This window comes from Pyrgilauda ruficollis, unplaced genomic scaffold (assembly GCF_017590135.1).
Source record: "Pyrgilauda ruficollis isolate IOZ18807 unplaced genomic scaffold, ASM1759013v1 scaffold1, whole genome shotgun sequence".
Classification (NCBI taxonomy): domain Eukaryota; kingdom Metazoa; phylum Chordata; class Aves; order Passeriformes; family Passeridae; genus Pyrgilauda; species Pyrgilauda ruficollis.
The window spans coordinates 15354762-15374360 of record NW_024508100.1 but is presented as its reverse complement, the minus strand read 5'-3'; the positions used below and the strand labels follow the sequence as shown (position 1 = coordinate 15374360).

At 36.0% G+C, this 19599-nt stretch overlaps 1 protein-coding gene across 5 annotated transcripts in view; it reads right to left on the bottom strand.

Moving 5' to 3' along the window:
• Window positions 1-19599, bottom strand: part of PCDH7 (protocadherin 7) — a 254853-nt gene that overhangs the window by 136776 nt on the left and 98478 nt on the right. The window lies entirely within an intron of this gene.

The following is a 19599-nucleotide window of genomic DNA, read 5'->3' as shown; positions in this document are numbered from 1 at the left end:
GAATGTCACTGCAAAGTTCAGTCTTTGAACAACTGATTCTCAAAACATGATTTAAGCAAACTAATATTTTAACATTTACCAATTAAACAATTTTCTCTACATTAAACAAACAGAAAGTACAGTTCTTACATAAAAGGCCACTGGACAGAGTATGCATGGAATTTTACTGGAATACACGCAGTTTGTCATAGCCTCCTTTCAAATGGCTACATGGGCTAAGGGAGCTGGTTAAAATAATTTATAAATTTTGCACAGCTTCTCTATCGATCACTGGTAATAGGTTGATCATAATTAATACCAGACTGCATAAAGGTACTTCACAGTGCGTGCACATGTATGTGTGGGTGGGTGAAAGTGCTCATCTGTAAACTATTTTGTGGGTGTTACGAACATAGCAACACACCCATAAGATTTCTATAAAAACACTACCTGTGTTTCTGACAGCTAGTTAACATGGGATAAGAGGGGGGAAAAAAGGAAAAAAAGAAAAAAAAAAAAAAAAAAGGAAAGGGACAAAAATGTCTCTTAGGTCCTTTGCCATAAAAGCCAGTGCCTGGAGACAGGGTGTGTTGCCAGCTGACTTAATAAAGCCGTTAAAGTACCGCAAGCACAGCTGACACAACATGCTTCCACTGGGACTGTACAAACATGGATTGTTAGAGATTTGTATTCATTCAAAATGACAGATATTACTGTTGCTCTGGAAGCCTACATGCTGAACCCTGGGACCAGTGAGAATCCCAGGAAATGGAAGAGTCAATCCTTCACATTTCAGAGGACGCTGAGGACATGCAGGATTTTCAGTGAGAAGTTAGGGGATTCTCTTAGGATTTAAACTACACTCAAGCAGCAATGATACATTTAAAATAATTTAATGATACATTTAGAGAACTGCAGAAAAATGTTTGCTGTTCTAGAAAGCACTTTCTGAAAAAAAATACAAATAGATTCATTTTATGAGACACCAAAAAATTTTCCTGTGTTTAAAATGGGATGTCTGATAGTGCTGTCCTTTGGATTCAGATGTGTTTCAAGCTCTATGTTAGAATGAGACATAGGCATACATCATTGCCCCTAGCAACTGTAGTCACTACAGGATGGAAATATATATGGAGGCCAGAAGGGAGCAAACAGCAACTGCAACCACTCACACAAGCCCTGAAGTACAGAAGTCCACATCAGGTTTACTAGTAGAGGGGTAGGTGGAGGTAGTTTCATTTTGAGGGTACAAAACTTTGAAGATATCAAGGTAGTTAGTGCTGATGGTAGACAGGCTGGACAACAAATATAATGCTAAACCTTCCTGGCATGAGTAGATCAAAAGTTTAAATAGGTGACAGTTACCAGAAATACTTTACTGTATGGCAGACCAAAACTTCATTCAATGATATGCTGTAATCTGTAACTATACATCAATTATTACCTATGGGCCAATGGCAAAAACTGTGAATCTCAGAGATTTGAATTACTTAGAACATCCTGTAGATTATTCCTGAATATCATATTATTTTGGCCGTCACATTTGGATCAACTGAGCTGGGAGAGAGGCCCTTTGACATCTACTCACAGCAAACTCACATAGTCATACTAGGTCTCCTTACTGGCTCGACCCCAAATTCCCTATAGCACAGTCTCAGATGTGTCAATCCTTAAAATAATTTAGTCTTGATGCAATAACCATGCAATAAAGTAACAGCTTGAGCTGGTACCTCTGAGGAGGGACCCCGAACAGAGAAAATCCTGGGCTTTTATACTTTCATATTCAAAGCATGTGGAAGCATCTTGGGCTCTTCAGCTTCTGCGGCGTCTCTGAGTGTCTGGTCACCTGAATGGGCACAGGTCCCCATGCCCCTTTTTATGCAAAGGGTTAGTGGTGCATGACCTCTTGCCTGGGCTCCAAACACCCAGAGCTCCCACTGCAGCTGCTCATCAAGCTACCTGCACTGACTGTATTCCAAAAGACCAGAAGGACTTTGCATCATCTACAGTTCCTGCAAGAGCACTGATGTAACTTACAATGGGAATTAGGAAAAAAAAAAAAGCCATCAAATATTTGGAACTTTATGTTTTATTTCTTATTGATTTCTTGGAAATCATACTCAACTAGATCACAAGAAGAGAACACATTTTTATCACATCTGTGCTACCACAAGAGTAATAGCAAAGTTATCTAAAATAAGTTCTGGAACAAGCTATAAAAGATTCAGGAGCATCCTGTTCATTTTCAGATATTCTTTGAAAGTTATATGCCATACCTAATTGGCATGTAGGGAAGAGATGTGACAGATGCGAAGTTGGGCTGTTTTACAGCTGAGGCTGAAAATTCCCTAAGAACTTCATTACGTATCCTTGAAACTAAAAGAAATTTGATGTACTTTTACTAAGCTGTTAATACTAGTTTTTAAACAGAACTGGGTGTTAATCTTGCTTTTCTCTTAAGTGCTGTACTGAATAGGAATTATCTAACCCAAAACTAACACACAGAGTATTCAGTTCAGTAGAGCCAATTCAGCTCTTTCCACCGAATATCAATGAGAATGACATAATGATGATAAAATTCTTTCTGAAAGAATGATGTGCATGTTAATGGTTATTTTGCAGGATTTATTACACTTCTACTTTCAGTATAAACATCAGAATTCTGACCTTTCTATTGCATTACCTCTGAGAACCAGACCTTCTCAGGCAAACGTATTGCAAATTATGAGTGCATCTGAACTGTTGGAATAACATCATGGCCTGTCCTTTTCCAATAAAAAGAAATAGACTTAGATTATAATATATGTCTGTTACCTGCATAGTTAGAAACACTCCATGTGATTAACATAAAGAATTTTAAGAACAAAAAAAAAAAAAAAAAAATGTATTGCAGTTGACTGTTTCCCATGTCACCATCTCTGATATGCAAATTACCATATAGTTTAGACAGTATAATCTGGATAAACACTTGTCAGAGCAGAACTACCAGTTATAAAAGATACTGAGTTCTTATACACTTGGAATATTTGGGCTAAATGATTTATGGCACCTCATTTTTACACCCAAAAAAACAGGACATCTTAGAGATAAAGTTGATGAAAACACAGCAGTATGGGGTTGCTCTAAAATGCCTCTGAATAAACCCTGTATATGGATGTACATGTTACTGTTCATGAAACTCATATTAGTCCTTTAATTGTTACCAATAAGAACATTTAAGTTAAATGAGTTTAAACCCCTATGAACTTAGTTATGAACACTAGAATACTAATGCACAATAAATACTACTTGGGCATTAGTTTCTATGAATGCAATAAGTCCCCTCCAAAACCAAGAACTTTCTTCATATACTCTAATCTTCGTTTATATCCTAATCTCTAAAACAGTTGAAGTTTCACCTAAAACTGCATATTAGTGAAACAAACAAGAGGGGAAAATTATGAATTACAACATTAATATTTACACAAAGTTATTGGTAAAATGCTGGTCTCCTTATGTATTTATTGCCATGAAAAAAGTAAGGATAGTAAGCTCCACTTTAACAAGCGAACACAGACTATGTACTAAATTTTGTTCTACTATATATAAAATTACACCAGTAATTTCTCAGAAGACTGGACATGAGAAATTTCCAAGTGTTATGTGGAGTCGTGGGTTGGTGACAGACACAGGACACGATGTTGCAGCATGGGCAGATGGCAGATTGCTGCAACCTTCCTGAAGCATCCCCATGAGGAGACCGCTCCACCAAGCACACAGCAAATACCACACTCACACGCAGCGGCTGGTTATCTAAGATGGCAGAGGCAGGAAGGGTCTTTGTATAGGTTTCCAGTGGTAGTTTATTTCGCATACACACTGAAAGGGTCCAAGGACAAAGACAGGGAGAGGTAGAGGGTCCAGGACAATATGCTGGTAAAAAGGGGAAGAGCCAACAGCAACAATCAATCACCTGAAGGTGTGAGCAGGAAAAGGATTACAGTGACCAGCAGGGAAACACAAGGGTAAACAGACAGGGTATCAATGAGGGTACAAAGAACAAAGAAACTGCTACAACCTTTACCATATGTGGTTAACAGGCGGTTAAACAGCCAAAGGGCCAACAGGGGGAGTGGCACTGGGAGTGATTGACAGCATGTCACAGGAGTCCATGGGAGAGGTTAAAGTTTAGGGGACATTCTTCCAGGGCATAGCCCCATGAAGTCTAGCAGACTCACTGGCCTCCACAACACAACACTGAGTCCTCAGCAAACATCAATGAGTTTAATCTAGCTGCCCTTTTTATAGGGGTTTTACATTTCCCAGGCTCAGATAGCTAATTGGATATGACCTCTCTCCACCCAGATCTCTGTCCAGTGGTGTATGTGGATCTCAGCTAGAGCAGAGTTGGCTGAGGTAGTTGCTTGGGTTTGAATGCAACCTATCCCAAACTTATCCAGGGACTTGTTTTCTTCTAAGTTGATTGAGTTTAGGGGGCAGCTTCAGGTCAGCTGCAATGCGTCATCCAAGTGCTGGCAAATTAAGGCACCAACCTCTGAGGGGACAGCGTTATGTTTAACTTTATTGATTTTAAATGCACACCATTAACACAGCTGCATCTACCACCACTGTGAATCAACATCGTCAAGTAACTTTTACCCAAAGAACTCCACAATTGTTCAATTTGTCTATCCCAGCAAAAAAAGCAACCTTAAGCATTTTTTAGTCCTTTGGTAGGGACTTACAATATTCAGGTTTAGTAAGAAGACTGTAAGTTTAATAAAAATACTGTAGGTTTGATAATTTTCACCCTCAGAAAACTGATGTCATCTTTTCTGAGAACAGCATATGGAGTTCTTTCTAATTGTATCTGATCTTGGAGGTGAACAGATCACAGAGAAAAGATACGCCTTTGCATTATACCTCAGTGATAATAAGAATCTCCATTTCTTCCTTGTTTCATGTGTATTTCTTAAATGGGATAGTTTCCTTTCCACTCAACCATAGAACAAAAAACACTGCAATGCCAAAGACATACACTTTCTGCTGTCTGTAGTAACTGAGCTCTATTAACTTATTCTATGATACAGAGTTTATATTAACCTGTATTAAATAATTAATCTCTATCCAAGATAGAAATTAAAATTATATTTTCAATACATGAAGAACCCTAGTTCTGGAGGTTGACATTAGGACAGAGTTTGGCTAGACTTGGTAAAAAGCAATATATCCGTGTAGCTCCACAAGGCTTAATCGTGACACTTTTTCACCTTCATTATGAAAGAGTTTTTTTTTCATATCCCAAAGTTTGAAGTTTTGCATTGTAATTCCTGATATTTCACACTGCTTATGGGTTATATTCTTTCATGGTTTCTGTAGATCAGTTGCCATCAACATTATAAACATTTTTCAAAAATGTTGGTGCATTTGAACTGTAGTAGCAGAGTGGCAGAGTAAACCTTTTTTACGTTTAATTGTTTAGAGAGCTAAACTTGCAACCATCAACCATTTCTCTGCCAATTACTCCACAACTTATTCTTTGTAAAAGTGTACGTGCTAAAGTATAACTATCTTAATTACTTAACACTTGGACAAAAAATAGTAAGGCTTCCGGGCCTTCTTGTGGTCACAGTACCTACACTGCAAAACCATAAGGACTGAAAACATTTTAAAAGTGTAAAATGCAGTCCAAGGTGCAACTTAACATGTAGAGAAGCATAAAAAATTAGCCTAAACTGTATAATAGTATGTTTAGTATAGCAAGATAAAGCAAGCTGTATTTCTACAAGTATTTCTACCAGTTTATTCGTCATTGGCTTGGACATTACTCAAAACACTGGAATATTAGGAATTAAGGCTCTTATTTTTCCCTGACTTTCAAACCAGATGAGTTTCCACTTTAACAATGTGTGATATCTTGGGGGTATTTGCAGGAATTTAAGGTGGCCTAAGAGCTAGCTGGAGAATATCCAGTACAACTCTTCTGCTCAAAGTAGAGTCAGCTGGAGCACTTTGCCTGGGGATCCAAACAGTCAGGTTTTTAGTATCTCCAAAAATGGAGACTCCATGACCTTTCTGAGCAGGATGTTCTGCAGTTTTTCAACTCCAACAGTAAAGGAAGTTTCTCTTAACTTTCAATGGAATTTCTGTATTTTCTGTTTGTACCGAGCATTAAAAGCAATGGTGATGAATCAGGCCTAAATAATGTTATAATTCCTGTTAGCTTCAGAAAGTCAATCAATGTCAAGCAGATTGTATGACTAATATAGTGACTCTGAGGTGTGTATAGGGTAGATCTGAAAAACAAGCAGAAGAGATGCATCAACTGATCACATAAATTCAAAGTGTTTCTTTAGCACTTGAATTTTGATACAACATGTCATTATCCTTTTCTTTCTATTCATTCTTAATTGCTGGAAGCTTGTTGAAAGACAAACAAAATATTAATGAATGATTCCTATTCGGCATGAATAGTTTCAACCCACACAACTCTTTTCCCTATTCAAATCACATATTTCTACTGTTCTAAACTTCTGTCATTGTAGTTAATATAAAATTGGCAGGAAATTAAATTAAACAGGCATTATTTTTTTCAATGGGAAGATTGAAACACCTGAGATTAGTATTAGAGTAGCAGGCTAAAAGAGGAAATATGATGCTGATAAGAATTTTTTTTTAATATTTAGCCAAATGCAGTGACAATTGTAACTTTAAACTTAAATAAAATATTTATTATTTTAAATATTAATAAATTAAATTAAAGGAAAAATATATTTTGATGTTAGAGCTCTGCAGCGGACATTGCCTGTGTTGAACTGTAATTAACTTATTTTCATTTATTTTGGTTCCACTTTTGTTAACTTTTCTTGCAGTAGTGGTATTCTGGTCATGAACAAGAAGTGCTTTTTTTTTTTTTTTTGTTCTATATACAGTTGAAATACACATCCATTAATATCTATTTGTTTAAGCCCAAGGCTACATGTTAAGATCTGCTATTCAGGGATAATATTTCTTAATTCATTTTGCATTATGAACATCATAGTGTAACATTCAAACATACTTTTTTCCTCTTAAGTTTAGTGCTTTTCTCAAATATATTTTGTTTCCCGTTATCCAAATTTGTCTTTCTGAATCACGACACAGACTTCTGAGCAGCCCAAAATTATTTTTATTCACTTAGATACATTCATTAAGTCAATTCCTAATAATTTCTGTCTCTAAGTAAACAAATAAAAGGCATTCCTTTATTTCAATGAATATCACCAAAGAACCAATAATATGAAGAACATCTCTTACTCAAAGATACTCTCAAAGACACAATACTCTTCTGTGTGAAAATCTTCATAGCAAAATACAACACACAAGCTCATTTAGGAAATTTAAACAAAATCTTAGAAGACTTGTAGGCCAATATTTTTATCATATCACAAGACCTCTTGCTAACTATTGAAATGTGAGCATAAAAAAACCAAGAATAAGTGAGAATCTGCATCAGAGACATTGAAAATAATTTTAGCATAATCTTTTGACTGCTCATAAAATGTATTTTTGTTATCACTTCTGTGCCCAATTGTTTGAAAATTATAAACCTAAAGCATCTATGATGCTGAAGTGCTCTCCTATTATTCTGCTGCAAAATTAAATGGATGAAGTAACATTTTCTCTTACCAAGACCAATTACAACATGAATTAAGATTTTTATCAGATCTCTTTCAATTTTCTTAAAACAGAAGGTTTTCCTATATCTTTCATGAAGACTAAACAGAAATTCAGTGTATCTAGTATTTTTTTCTGAACTCAATGCATTAGATTCCACTATTCTAGTCTTTCTAATAATTTCCCTTGAAATCTTCTGAACATTTCTTTGACTCAAATCTATTATTAAAACACCATAAAAGTGTTCTTTTAGCCAAGCATCCAATATCTGGTACTATTCACTGCTTACACTTTCACATTCTTGGCTTCCATTCTCTCAAACCTTTCTGTGATATTATCTGTTGCTGAAATATTTGGGGAGCCTTTCTTTCCTGGACGAGTTTGTTTTGTTTTCTTTGGCTTTCAGCAGAGACTATGCTGCCTGAAACTACTCCAGGGATATTAGTTCACAGAGTGTTGTGTCTCTCAGCTCCTGTCTTTCAGTGTGAGAAATCCTTATCTTTGCCATGCTGCTTCACTGAAGTCTTTAATTGCCTGAAAACAAACAAAACCCTAATTTCCATCCTACCAGCTCAATCACCCAAATGTTTGGGTTGCAAACATCATCATTTTCTCTTGAATCTCATATTATTAAATAATGTAATGTGCAGAAAGGGAAAGGAATATACTCCTTAAACCTAGTTATCAGGCATGAAGAAGCCCTAGAATGGAGGAAAACCTTTATAAACCTTATTCAAAAGTCATTAGCACAATATTTTTGTTCACTTAAGGTATACACTATAGAAATGAATCTGCTTATCATCCTCAAGTTTGTACTTTGCTATCCTTGGAAGAAGTATCAAGAAGCAAATATATTGGACCCTTTTGAATCAAATTCCAAAGAAGGAAATGATCCCAAAGCCTCCCTAGATATCTTGAACTAAAAGGAGCTCAGTTCACAGTATCAGACAAGTTACTCCACAGTGAATCTCCACAAAATGCATATAGGATGAAAATAAGTCTCAGAGCCCACTGTTTCACCATTCAAATCAATTCCTCTTGAGACATTCTGTTTCTGGTTGAAATATTCTCTATCTTGTTCACATAAAAGAAACAGCACATTCTCAATTAAAAACATGGCTGGCTATACATGTCTGATTGCACCAACAGTTTAACAAAGCTGATGTATAAAACTTCAGGTATGACAACCATTATTATATAGCAATATATTATACAAAAATACTATTCTGTTAATGAACACAGGATGTCCTTCAATAATTAGAACCACAGATTGATGCAAAGATTCTCTTTTAAAAGATTCAGATCATCTGCTTCCCTTCCAAAACCTTTTCTGCATAGCTCAACTGTGGAAACATTCACAGACTTTTCTTTGAATTGGTTATTTGTTTGTTTGTGAGAAAGATGCACTAATTTTTCTTAATAGGAACATGTATTTGCTAGATCTTGTGTTCCTTTAATCACTTTAAGGCGTTCTGAAAATAAGATAGTAGAAAGAAAAATACTCTAGGCTTAGTAAATGGCTGGTTTTGATTGAATGTCTAATACAAATAAAATAGAAAAAAAGGATTCATGATACATTTTGTTATGTGGCTGATGAAGGATGAGTCCAAATTATGGTTCACTAAACCCTACAGTTTTAGTAGTCACTGCATAGTCATCCCTGTCAATCACATTTTTACAGATATTTTTTGATCATTAGAACATTATCCAAATTTTTCATAAAGACACTGAGTCTCTAGAAAGTTCTACAAAGAGATTACAAAATGGAGTTCATATTCTTTCATTTTACAGCTATATACCAAATGGGTATCTTTCAACATCACAAGGAAACTGCTGAATGAATTTCCTGGAAGAAACTGCAGGACCAGAGAACAATACTGTGATTAAAAGATGATTAAAAGTCCACGTTGTGTTTTCAGACATCCCAGTTCATTCTTACTGTGCACTTTCTCAAATATTCATCTAGGAATGTTTTGAATGCTGCGACTGTAATTCAAGACAGTCTGATGCTTGATGCTTGTTATCAGTTCCAAAGAAGTTTTTAATATTAAGATATTATTAAAGAAAATGTGACGAGGCAAAAATAGACCTTCATTACTTCTACCATTAGGAAGTGTTACGTAGAGATGAAATGTTTTTGCCTAACCACCTTTCTTTCTCTCCAGAAAGGGAAGCACCAAGAGCAAAAAATTATTTGGACACTTGATGTAATTCCATTCTTTCATTGTACAGTGTCATGCAGAACATAAAGGGAGATAAAGAATGTAACATTATCAGTTTTGGGATAATTAGGTGTCACAAAAAAAGAGTAACATTTGACTAAAGCAAAAATAGAATGAAAATTAAATGCAAGAATTTTTCGTTCTAAAACCTAGTTTTTAAAGTATTGTCATTCAGAAAGAAATTAAGGTCACATCTTGAAAATGTCATGTAACTTAGAAAAGAATCACATACTCCAGAGAGTAAAGTGGTCTGCAGGTTCTGATAAACTGCATGGATATCAAGTACTGGAATCCTCACAGGACATGATCATTCTTAATATTCAGCAGGGCAACAGCAGTGCTTTGATTTTCTCTCTGGATATAACAGAGTGAGCCTTTTTGGCAAGGAATCGGGGCTTCAGGCTAAACTTTGCTATGCATCTACACCACAGATTGTTTTTCTGTGAGAAGTCACCCCAGCCAGCTCTAAATGAATTGCACTGGAAGGTTGTTTGTGAGCTTCTTAAGTGCTTTGCGTCTGTATTTATGCAACACCATATAGTTGAATGTGGGCAATTTCCACTTTGACTGCTGCAACTTTCAGGATAAATTTCTCTATTTATTCTTCATTTACTTCATGTGAATGAATAAGATTAGAGAGGTCAAACCTTTGGCTGATATAAATCAATGTACTCTTGTTGTCTGACTCCAGACGTCTGTTCGTTCCCTAGTTATACTAAGATGTTTTTCTTTTTTCAAACAAAACAACATAACGGGCAACAGTATTGTCATGGCTGCAGACAGTCTTGGATCTTGATTGCATGAGGCAGCATGCACTTCACAAAGCCAGCTGGCATTAACAAAACACTTTCTGGTCAGTGCCCTCTAAAAATAAAACAGTACCAATCTCACCAAGAGCAGAACCCTATTTCAAAGTCCAGAATTAAATGCTGCTCTCCCATTTTGCTGCTTTACTGCTGCCACTATGCCATCTGGCCAACAAAATCATTTAGCACTGCATCAGTTTTATGTCTGTAACTTTTAAAGCACAAATATTTATATTTGAGTTTTGTCCAAAAATTCTCCTAGATAAGTGGTAGAAAAAATGTTTCCAGTTCAGGACAAACAAAGCAGAAAGTCTGGGCTGATGTAGGGGAAAGAAACTTAATTCAAGAACTTTACTGTGAAAAAGAAATTCAATACTTGTGAGACTTTTAGAAAGATTTGAATAAATAAATTATAATTTATTTTATGCAGATGTCTTCATCTTAAATGACATGGCTTAGTCAGATTGTTCTAGATGATTGTAGGTTATTGGATTAAAACAGATGTAAAACCACAGTCTGTGTAGAATCGAATGTAAAGTTGTAAAGTTCTTATTCAGAATTCTGAATGGAACAGTTAGACCAATTAACTTTTTGTTTTCTTTGATTTCATGCCTTCAAAGATGAATTTGTACCTGTTTAAATCATTATATAAAACGTAACAGAAAGTGCACAATTTTCTAATGGTAAAATAATTAAGTGATGCTCATGTAATTGCATTTATCACAGCACTCTTCAGCTAGAAGGAAGGAAGTTGAAAGAAAAAGAATGTTGGAAAGTCTGGGTTTAATTCCTGGCTCTGCACAAATGTCATGTTTTGCTTTGGCAATGTCTTTCACCCATCTGTAGATTCAAGACAATGATTACCCTTTACCTTTGTATAATGATTTCCTTGACCTCATAAGTAGACATTGTAAGCCTATGGTGGAGACTGTTGGGAAGACAGATGGGAAAAACTGCACAAGCTAGTGAAACAGGATTTTAAAGAACTGAAGACATTGCAGGGGGCCACCACAACCCTAAGAATCCAGAACACAGGGGGTACTGCTGAATTTTTTATGCTATGGATCTTCTTGGAAACTGAAACAAAACTCTATGAAAATTTCTGGCCAGCAACACTATTATAAATATGAAAACATCACTGATAAAATGTTTCCAATACTGCATATCATCATGCAAATTTCTTTCAATTGTTTCCAAATTATTAGCCTCTGAAAATAAACACAGCAAGAATAACTAAAAGTAAGGGGCACGTCACTAGGATTTTACAAGCATTGTCTGTGTCCCAGCTGAAAGAATATCTTCTGAGGCTACTCTGTCTCAGTGGAGTATGTCTGCTATCAAAACAGCTCAACTTCACTGAACTGCAAAGCCAGCTAAAACTACAATTTCTTTAGCTTCACAATTATGTTAATATTTCAAATTTTAATTTTAAGATCAAGGTTGAGCTTGCAGATTCTCTAAATAGGACATGACAAACACGGCACAAATAGACATTTTTTGATGTATACAAAAATACCTGGTAATTCACAAGGAAAGAAAATAACATTTAAAATATCGAAAGACTATTCTTCAAAAAAAAGAACAGATTGTCAAGTCTAAGAAAACTGTAAGAGATTTTTTTTCATTATTTTTCTAACTTATTTTAATGTAGAAAGGGAGAAATTATTATTATTATTAGGTATGTGAATATCTGAAATATTTCTTGTATACATAAAAATACTTACAGTTTTTTTGTAAATCTGTATTCCTTAAAACAATTTAAAGTATATCTGTTTCTAGAAACACAATTTTTTTATAACACTGAGACATTTAACTACATTAAAGCTGAGTTGCAAATTTCCTCTGCAAGTGGTTTGGACAACAAAATGTCACATCAGCACAAACTTTATTCACTTTTTTGTGAAAAGATAAGGAAGAGATTTTGAAAGAATTTAAAATATTAAGTTGAAAAATAAAATATTTTTATTTCTTCTTTCTGAATTTAACTGGGTTTTAAGATGAATTGAGCAATATATGTTTTGAATACATGTTTATAAAAGATAAATGCTTTCACAACTGTTTTCTTAATTCCTTTTTTTCCCCCACAAACTTTCATTTTGATAAAAAAAGTATTTTTTCATATAAATCCAAAGCTTTTTCTTTTCCATATATTTTTCTTCTTCCTACTCATTATGAGTGGAAGAACCCTACTGGTTTTATAATGTGTCAGAACTCCTATAGTTCAGTGACCCCTGCACAGAACTCACATGCAATAGTACTAATGTAATGAACCTTCTTGGGTAGAAAATCCCTCTCTTCTTAATCTTATAAAAATAATCATTCACACAACTTTATTTAAAATATACACATACAACCTTTATGAAATTTAATGGATCTGCACACGCACCATGGGGATGAGTGTATTAACACAAAGAATCATTTGTGTACTCCTTTTTTCTACATTCACTATTCTCATGCTGCTCCTCTTAGTCTCAATGCCTTCTCATCTCTCATCTTAGGCTTAACGCCTTCTTTGCCTCAGTCTTTATGGGAAGATGGCTTGTCCTCAAGACAACTGCCCTCCTGCATTGGTAGATGGTGTCAGGGAGCAGAATGGTCCCCCTGTTATCCAAGAGGAGGCAGTCAGAGAACTGCTGAGCTGCTTGGATGTTCATAAATCTATGGGACAAGATGGGATCCATCCCAGGGTGATGAGGGAGATGGCAGACAAAGCTGCTCTCCCTCATTTACCAACAGTCCTGGCTGACTGGTGAGGTTCCAGATGGCTGGAAGCTGGCCAATATGGCGTCCATTCACAAAAAGGGTGGAAGGAGGATCCTGGTGATTGTAGGCCAGTCAGCCTGATCTCTGTACCAGGTAAGGTAATGGAGCAGTTTATACTGAGTGTCATCACACAGCACTTACAGGATGGCCAGGGTATCAGACCAGCCAGCATGGGTTTAGGAGGGGTAGGTCATGTTTGACCAACCTGGTCTCCTTTTATGGCCAGGTGACCTGGCTGGTGGATGCAGAAAAGGCTGTGGATGTTTGGACTTCAGCAAGGCCTTTGGTGCTGTCTCCCACAGCACTCTCCAGGAAAAGCTGCAGCCCACGGCTTGGACAGGAGCACCTTGTGCTGGGTTAGGAACTGGCTGGATGGCCAGGCCCTGAGAGTGGTGGTGAATGGTGCTGCATCCAGCTGGGGCCAGTCACCAGTGGTGTCCCTGGGGCCAGTTCTGTTCAATATTTTTATTGATGACATGGATGAGGGGACTGAGTCTTTCATTGTAAATTTGCAGATGACACTAAGTCATCTTAGAGTGTGTCGCAGGCAGCAACTGACAGAACCAGAGGACACAGTCTTAAGCTCCACCAAGGGAAACATAGGCTGGATATTAGGAATTGGGTTTTTTACAGAAAAAGTAATAAATTACTGGAATTGTCTGTCCAAGGAGGTGATGGAGTCACCATCCCTGGATGTGTTTAAAAAAGACTGGATGTGGCACTCATTGCCATGGCTTAGTTTAGGTGTTAGGGCATAGGTTGGACTTGATGAACTTGAAGGTCTCTTCCAAACTAGTTTTCAGTGATTCTGTGATCTTCTAACTTTTATATGAAACCTTCTGCATGTCTGACAGATAACCTCTGTAGATTCAGACTGATCTCCATTTTGAATGCTCCTAAACTGGTATTTCATGACCAAACCCAGAATCAGACTTTAGAGGAACTATAATTGACAAGGAAATAATAGATTCAACCACATTCAAACTTGAAAAAAGGATAAGAAAGTACTGTGGTGACAGAAAAATTGTATTACAGGCAGATACATTAACAATGAAGATGGCCATGTTTACTGTCAAAATACTAAAAAATGTTAAAGTGACATTCAGTCAGAGCAGAAATATTTGTAGGAACGAAGCTCAAAAAAAACATTATCATTCCAATGCTTTTTCATAGTTCTGAAATATAAACTCATCAGTCACTCATATAATTTCAGACATTTTGCCAACTGTTTGAAACTGTTATCTGTTTATTCAGCGATAGTACAATCATTGGTATTTCCTCTCATAATTTATGTCCAACATTTTCCATGTTTCCATGTTTCACCATAAAGACAAGCCTGGACAGAGCTTTTTTTTTTGCAGCAAATAAATAAACGTGACCACACTTCAAAAATATCAAGATATTTGTTAATGCTTAACCTTTCTGAATGAAAAAGTTTTAATTTTAGACTGGGCTATTATGTTGTAATCTACAAGTAATTCACAATATGAATGAGTACTAGTAAGCTCTGTTTGCTGCTTGTAAGTAATCATATGAAGTAAGCAAAACATAAGTTGTCTGAATCTTCAGAGCAGTAGAGGATACTTTAATTCACTTAACTTTTCATGTCATAAGACAGTACCACAGTGCATTCCTCTTTCCAGGCCAATTGATAAACAGTCAAACTTTAGCTCTGTCTGTGGTCTTTCACAGATGGTCAATGTCATCTCTCTTTCTGTTCAGTCAGTGGCATCACTAGTTAAGATAAATATCAGAAATCATCCCTTTGTAATCCTAGAGTAGGATCCTAGACAGAAATGAGACATGGAGACAGTTTTACAAAGGGATTCTGGTATTCAGCACAAATTGAATCAGAGGGTGACTTCATAGAATTTATAATCCTGTTACAAGAGCATGAGTAAAGTCAAAAGTCAAAATTTCCAAATTGCAAAGACTCTCTGCTTTATTTAACCTCCTATATCAACTAAGAACAGGCTTCCTAATCTGTTCTGTTCAGCGCAAACATGGCAATGATAGACTGAAAGGGTGGTTACAGGCCTTCTCTTTTCCTTTAACCAGCTTTTGAAATGTGAGGGGATGGTTAGGGGTTGTACAGCTAGTTCTTCCCAAAGGCATCAGAGAACACTCTAGAGGTCAAACGACAGAGATCAACTTCCATTCATATTCTCATGGAAGAGTAATAGCTAAAGGAAGCTGATTTCCTCTCTAGGCTGTAAATGAAATGCACATTGATTATAACCAATAGTGAATTACACTCAAACCTTGCAAGAGATTGAGGAGCTACAAAGGTGTTGTAAACCACAGAAGGCTATTATCAGGTCATATTCATCTTAATAACTAATAATTAATAATTAATAATACAATTTTTACCTACTAGTTTATACAGAAATCGGTTAGGATCAAAAGAAAATTTGTTCTGTATGCCAGAGTACACATGTTGAAGTGTCTCTAGCTTATTTTCAAGTAGAGGGTTTTATTTGGGTTTGACATATCTACCATTAACTCTGCCTTTCAATATAACTATAAATAATGTTTAAAAAAAAAAAAAAGGGAGGAAAAAAAACACTGACTGAGCCACTGAATTCTAAATTCCTGAAATCAATTTGCAGTAGCAAGCTGGTATATTACTTGCTCTTTCCAGATCTCTCTCTCTCTTCAAGCCATTGTAAATTGGATGTAAACCCTTGGCAGCAATATGCCTTGAGTCTGCACTAACCTGTTCTCCAACATTTGAGACAGAAATAGGAACACTTAAATTTCAAGTGAGCAAGCACTGTAACAGGTGTCTCTTGGGGGTGATGGGTCTCTAGTAAGTGAGCAAGTGAGTGCCTCCTAGGGGTTTTAGGGGCATGGTTAATTATTAACCTCAGCTACTGCAATTCTCCACTACTTAGAATGCATGTTTTAAAATTCACAAGGTCAGAAAATATCTCTGTGTGGGTGGGTGTCTGAGTAGGCTCTCAAGGGGAGAGGAAGACAAACAGCGCTGAGAAATAAAAGCATTTACTGAGGTGCTGAGTGCTAGTCCTAAGAAGAACTACCTTCAAAGATAAGTAGTACTAGAGGAGGAGCATTTAAAAATGTGTAATGAAAAGAGCAGTCAACGATTTTTTTTCAGGAATCTTTTTGGTTTTGTTTTGTAGAAGAATGACTAAGAACAGCACTAAGTTGGTTTTTTTTTTGTTTAAATCTGCTGCAGTTTGAGTGTCTTTTCCTGTGGTTATTTTTCCTACTCAGTTCTATTTCCTTCTTCATGCACATTTTATGGTAACATTGATTTATTGTACTATTCTTTGGGGAAATTAGCATGCACGTTCTGTCCCAGAGCTGCAATAATACATTTGTGGACAAAGCAGCATCAAAAATATGACTGAAAGAGTAGTGAGCAGGGCTGCACACAGAAGCAAAGACAGTAAGACAAGTCCTGGCATCCTTCGAGTTATTATCTTGAATCATGAAAGAGGGCCTACAAAAGACCAGAAAATCTTTTACAAAGTTGAATTATGGAAGTGCTTTTTTTGCAGTCTTCATTATAAATATGAAAAGGGCAAATTATTAATCTAAGAGAGGTTACAATTAATAATTTGCAAATTTTTGCAAGTGTTTGATAACATCTTGCTTCCAATCTCATTGTCTTGTTTCAATGTAATAATGCAAGATCTCTGTTAAATATATATTGACTCAGTCTTAATTACAGCAGGGATTTACATTGATTTTTGTACCACGTTGTCCTTTCAGAATAAATTTTCCATGGAAAATTCTGACATCTTTTGTTTCAGAACAATTAAGGCATGCTGTTTGAATAGCTCAGTTGGCTAGGATGCTTCTTATTTTATTTATAACATTCAAATGAAAAAACCTATTCAATAATAGAAATAAAAAATCAGCTTTTGTTTTCCTGAAAAACATAAATATTAGCACGCTTCTTTAAACTATCTTAAACTTAACAAATGACATTTCCAATAGTAAAATGTTCCATGTGAAAAATTCTGGAAATGTTCCACTTGATGTAGTTTCTTTGTAATGCTACAAGTATGCTACCTAGCCACTGAAAGTAATTTTATTTTATTTATTACAAAATTATCCATGAGATCCACCCATACACTTTGTAGTTTCATACAGTCTTGCAACAAAACACAAGTAGTGGATAGATGAGAACAGGAACACTATCCATAGCCATCCTATCTAAAAATCTTCATTACTTGTTTGTTCAATCCACAGTCTGAGGATTCTTAACAGGCTTAATAATGTGGTTCATATTGTCAGCATGTACAGTCAAAGAAACAATTTTTAACAGTAAAACAAATTATTCTATGAGTTAAATGCATAACATTGAGTATTTTTCTGAGTTCAGCACTGTAGGTGAAGAGAAAAGCATACCTGTTTGGGAAGGCAGTGATGAATAAAGGATTCTTCATGTAATCAGAAGCTGCAATATATTCTTCTGTACATGTTATTGAATCCAGAAAATAAGTGTAAGCCTTTGTTAAGAGATTAATTACAATTCTGACATAAGCAGTTGTGGTCATCTGAACTCAGGTGAAGCAAGCTGGTTATGTAGGAGATGTACTAGGTCGCTGATAAACCACAAATGTGTATTACATGATATCTGTTGTCATTCTTTTAAACAAAATAATTAGAAAAATTTTGTATATCCAGGTTTAGAAAAAAATGTAATGCAAAATCATAATGGCTAAGTCCTCTTCATAAAATAAACACTGACCTGGACTTTTGTGATTTATTCTCTTTTTGCTATGATAAAGACAGGTATACTGATTTTTTTTCAAATGGAAGTATAAAACCATTGTCTGGATAAAATCTTTCAGCAACATACTCTCCTGGCAAAGTATCATACAAATAAAATTTAGCTTTGAATGCCTCAAGCTCCTTTTTTTCTTTTATTACAAAAGTTTAAAATTAAGGAAGAGGAGTGTAATTTTTAATATCAAAATGCTGTTTCTTGCATCCTGGGGAAAATTATTACCAAAAGTAGGTGACCTGACTAGCATGTAGAAGAAAATTTTGCATGTAAGAAATATCTATAACACTACAATTAGAATAAACAATATAAAATTGCACCAATAGCTGACAAACAGGAACTGCTTTACCATTTGTTATGGGCCTCAAGTTCTATGTCAATGGTCTGAATGCTAATGAGGAAGCCTGGTCTTCTGCTGAACACAGGAAATAAAAATACAAGCAAGAGAAATAGAGGAAGTATCCCCTGTCAGATCAATATGGATAAAGTGACACATCAAATACATACCACTGTAATTCTGGCTAGTCAGCTATTGTGATTCACTCTCATGCTGACTCAGTGCTTCACAGTGAAATACTGCCTCCCTCCCACTCCACTAGTGCTTGCCAAATCCCATTAGGAAACGTATAGCAATTAAGTTTAAATAATGCCTTGCTATCCCACTCTGCCCAGAAGGTACTCCAGAATGTCTCTGAAATCAACTAGAAAAGAAGCCTCTCAGTCCAGTTCCAGTAGAAATGCTTAATATCTGTGAGTAGCAAGATCTGGGCTGATCCCTCCAGGAAAGTGAGCCAGGAAGCAAGGGTGACTCTAACAGAGGCCAGGCAGTGACAGCACTGAGTGGGAGCAGCCCCATGGCACCTCAGCCAGGCAAGAAAAGAAGGATGGTGGCACCAACAGGTTCTATCAATAGCATAAGGAGCATCAGGCTAATGCCACCTAAGACCAGCCCAGAAAACTGAAGAAACAATTCATAAATAGCTATGTTTGAGCTGAAGTGGAGCTCCTGGACCTACATGTTTCAGATCAATTGCTGTACTAGTGCCTAAGATTTAGCTTTACTGATTACTTTGTCCCTATCATTTCATAAAACCAGTCTTTTTCTTTCACAGATTTGATGTGAAACAACAATCTTCTGTGCAGATTTAGAAACAAATGTCCTTTATAGTTTCTTTTCCTCAGGAAAAGAAAAAATTCAAGATACATATTAATTAGGAAATGTATTTTTCTTAAATAGAAAGGCTCTAGCTACCAAGGCACATTTTTTCAATGGAAAAAACCCAAATAAACCATTGCTACATCTGCCATAATATTTCACCTAAAACAGCCATCAATAGAAGCCTTTCTGCACAGGCAGATCACAAGAGGTCTTCTGCTGCAGAAGTGCAGCGAAAGGTAGCAGATCTGACACCCTTTAGTTTACCCTGACTGGCTT